Raw genomic sequence first — 4053 nt, 5'->3', positions numbered from 1 at the left:
TGTTACAGCAGAAGAAGTGCCTACATGCAATGGGAAGTTGGGGATATGTGTCTCTGGAACTGTACTCTGCTTCCAGTAGAAAGGGAGAAAGCAGAAAGAAAGGAAGAAGTGGGCTCTAGAGCTCAGTAATAAGAGATGAAACTGCCTGCAACTCTGGGACAAACTCTGGCGGTCGTTGCATCTCTAAAGCACTTGTGCTTAAAGCGTTCAGATAGCTGGGTGATGTTGTGCCATGTCATGTTTGGGTTTCCAAACTGCCACTGAAGACCAAGACCTCTCCTATCATTTGCGAGCAGGGAAACGAGCGTGTTGAGCTGTGGTGAAGGCAAATGCAGACCTCATTTTCTACATCTCACAGAACCACAAGGGAATGTCACGGGTAGGAGAGGCCATCTGATAACACCCACCACAGAAGTGTGGGGGCGGACAAAGGAAATTTCCTTGTCAGCTTGTGAATGTGATAAAGAGTGCAAACAGGCAGGCATGCAAACGCTAGCTACTCAGTCAAACACAGCTATTCTTAGTTTATGGATTATATCAGCCCAGGTGGTCACTGCCTCTAGCACACCAAACTTGTCATCTTCCATGGTAGGTTCGTCTTTTTCTTCTCCCCATGGCTCCGCATAAACCTCTTTCTTAGTTGTTTCTTATAAAAAAGGCATGTGGGGGCGGGGGGGTGGAATTTATCCTGTATTTTTTGTAACTGTCTCCAGTTCCAAAGCTCAGCTGATGCTTTCCTGCAAGGAAGGAGTGCAGAAGGTCCTGGTCCGTCCTCTTCTCTCTTTTGGAACCCTTTTTTTGCCTATAGCCTGATTCTGTTGGAGCAAAGATGACATCGCTTTCCAAAACTCCTCCAAGTTCCTAGATCCCTGCCTCACAGAGTGTTCAGATGTCCCAGAATTGTCACCATGCTCTAAAGATGCTCACAGGTCCATGGAAGAAATGCAGACCTCAGGCAAATATTCATGCCCCAGCACGGGGGGAGAGTGAGGTTGTCCATGCTCTTCCTGCTTGGATAAAGCCTGAAGAGTTGTGAAAGACTTATCCAAATGTACCATCTATTCTTGGTTGAGAAATATGGTATATGGGCTAAAGACAGTGGAAACTCCAAGAAAAGAGGGTGGGTAGGCAGAGCTGAACATCCAGAACTGTTTCTGGCTGGACAAAATGGATAAAGAAGTACAACAGAGGAATTCAGGATGATGAAAGGGAATTCAGTGCAGTGAAGACAGTTAATTTTCAGTGTATTATTTCAATGAAACAGCTTGCTTTTTTGCTTTATTTAAAAAAGCTGTGCTGAGCAAGTGAAGCAAAAGTGGGCATGTGCAGTATTGGTTTCTTCTCTCCTACAAGTTTTCTTTCAAATCTCCCCTTGGGGATGCACTGGTCCTGTAGCCAGCCTGCAATTTTTCCCCTCTCAGGATTATCTTGTTTTCCTAATGGAAACTGAACACAAGAAAATACATCCACATATGCACATAAATATGTGCAAGCATAGCTATATTTTCTGTCTTTAAGTGTTCACTCACTGCCTTCGGATGCTCACTGGCACAGAGCATGAGTAGCACGAGAGCACCTGAAGGCAGCGAGTGAACACTTAAAGACAGAAAAATTCTTCATTGTTCCTCTCCTCCTTCCTCCACAGTAAATGGTGAAATAAGAAGCGTTTGCAGGCTTGCAGTCATGGGCCCCAAACCTTGGGCTGGAGCAGGGAGAGCAGATTTCACCTTCAGCTCCTGAGGTGCCAACAAACAATATTAAGGTCATTCCCCAACCCCACTTTTCCAAATCTCCTTTATTGTTTTAAGCAAATGCTCCTGATCCAAGGATGGTAATGGAGAGACAGCGTTTTAAAACTAATTTAACAAAAATAGTGTAATAAAAGATGCAGAAAAGGAAATCAACATTCCAGGGACAGGGAAAATGTGAGTCAGTAACCATACGAGCCCCAGCAATTTTTTTTTTTAAAACCGTCTGTAACGTGGAGCAACAGTCAACAGAAAAGGAATCTGGCAGGGCAAATGGTTGCCTCTGCCTCTGAAGTAAGAACTTGTCGGTATTTTCAGAGTGGAAGACTGGATTTAGTGAACTCATAGGCTACAGCACTGGGACCTATCTTCCTACAGCGTAATTAAGAAGCAATTACTAGCCTTAGCCCATAGAAAAACCACTGGTCTCATTTAACTTAGAACGATGAGTGAGGAGGGGAAAGGAAAGAACCTCTCGAAGGGCCCTTTGCTTGCTGTTATTAAAACTCTGGTATCTGTGAAGTGATTTAATCATATCTGTGCAAGCTTTGCTTTTACATAGCACGGTCTGTATCTTAATAGAGAAGGGATGCTGGTGTGGATCACCTGTTTCCTCTCGGTGGTCACAGCATTTCTACAGAAAGCACCACTGATTGCACAAGTAATGTTGGAACACTTGGCAATCAAACATGGCATTGGAGTTGAAAAGAAGAGGCTGTGACTCTGCGGACTACCACTAAGAGAGAGAGAGGCTGCGTACGGGCTACCTTTTCACGGTCTGAAAATCACCCTGCAATCTCCAGCCCTCAAGCAGCTTGGAAGATGTGGCGGGAGGTAGCAATGTGACCTTTACAAATAGCTGAGTTATGCTCGACTTTTTCGTTTTTTTTTTTTTTTTTTTTTTTTTTCTTGTGGCTTGGATATGGAGAAGCACACACAGCCTGTGTGACTTTGAAAACTCTAGCGGAAATGAAACAGGAAGCCAGATCCTCTCACAGCTTCTTGGTCTGTGAAGACGAGCCGAGTCTATAAGGGGCTCATTTTCTTTCTACCCCCAGCAAAAGAAGCTGGGGGAGAGAAATCCAGCTGGGGGGACCCTCTGGAGAGGAGATGCAGAGGCGACATGACAGAAAGGCAAGTAAGGACAGAGAGCGGTTTTTTTTTAAAACCAGAGCAGAATCAACCACTCAAAGAGAAGCGTTGGTAAGTTCGTAGAGCCGTGCTCTGAATTTTGGCATCTCACCAAGCTGGTGATCAGCTATAGGAAGCTCCTGCGCTGCAGATCGTAGCTGCGTGGGCACTGCTTTTATCTATGCCTTGAACTATACCTGGCCTTAGCAGTGGTAATAAAGGATTATAAGCAGGGAAATGGTTCCTGACTGGTAGTAGCGGACTTGAAAGACTGAAGGGCGAAACTCTCGCCCGTTCTGCACCTAGGTTTCCTACTTTAACTGGGATGGATGCTGTTTGCCTTTGCCTTAGCAGACAATTTTTGCCCTTTGTATTTGCTCCTTTTGAATTGTTTTTGTTCTTTGGGCTGTGGTTATAATCCTGCTGCTCACCTGCAGATGGGAGCAAGAACACGGCGCTTGCTTCTGCCGCTGATTTGTGGGTTTAAACGGGGACGGTTAAAACGTCTTCATAATTGCTTAGCGCAGCTTTCAGGATGAGCTTTTGCTGTAATTGCCGTGCAGCCTCGTGCGGGTACAAGCGGAGGGAGTAGTCGCAGTCATGCCTGCAGCTTGGAGATGCCACGACCTGCAGAAAAACCTGGAGGTTCATGTTACTGGCAAGTTCATGATGCTCCCCTAAAGGAAGGAAATATCATAAATATCCCTAAGCGGTCGGGGTTCGCCATCAGCACATATAGCCTTGTCTGGGTATCATGAATAAGTGCAAAATGCCATGACCAGAAAGTCTGGAGGAAGAGAATCAAACTTAGGCTGCTCCCAGACGGAGCTCCCTGGAGGTCTCCCCGTGTCCCCACGGAGCTGCTGCCTGCTCGGGGGCAAAGCGGGGAAGGCATCACATCTGCGGCAACATGTTGAGCACATACTCTAAGTAAGGCCTTCTCTAGCTCCCAGTATTGTTTTCCAAGATATTTTGGGGAAGTTCACGCTTTCTGAAGCTTTCTGAACCCTCGCAGCAGTGTGTTTCCCCCTCTGCACAGTCCGTCACAGAAACTGCCTTCCAGTTAGCTGCTGTCCCCAGAGCTGCCTGCATCCCAGAGCCAGGAGGGACTTTGTGGAGGAGGCAGAGGCTCTCCCGGCGTCAGCCACTTGCAAGGGGGAGAGACAATGTTCTC

At 46.4% G+C, this 4053-nt stretch overlaps 1 protein-coding gene across 3 annotated transcripts in view; it reads left to right on the top strand.

Moving 5' to 3' along the window:
• Positions 1–496: 496 nt before the first annotated feature.
• Positions 497–4053, top strand: part of OTULINL (OTU deubiquitinase with linear linkage specificity like) — a 29041-nt gene continuing 25484 nt past the window's right edge. Inside the window, exons 1-2 of one of the 3 annotated variants that reach the window (XM_035890680.1) lie at positions 499–588; positions 2680–2951. The gene's annotated coding sequence lies outside the window, so the exon portion shown is untranslated. Of the gene's footprint in view, positions 589–2676; positions 2952–4053 lie in introns of all 3 variants that reach the window. The other 2 variants (XM_035890681.1, XM_009635131.2) reach the window with 2 other exon arrangements.

The sequence above is a fragment of the Egretta garzetta genome, unplaced genomic scaffold (genome assembly GCF_000687185.1).
Source record: "Egretta garzetta isolate BGI_Z169 unplaced genomic scaffold, ASM68718v1 scaffold413, whole genome shotgun sequence".
Taxonomy (NCBI): Eukaryota; Metazoa; Chordata; class Aves; order Pelecaniformes; family Ardeidae; genus Egretta; species Egretta garzetta.
This window is presented reverse-complemented; position numbering and strand designations above follow the sequence as displayed.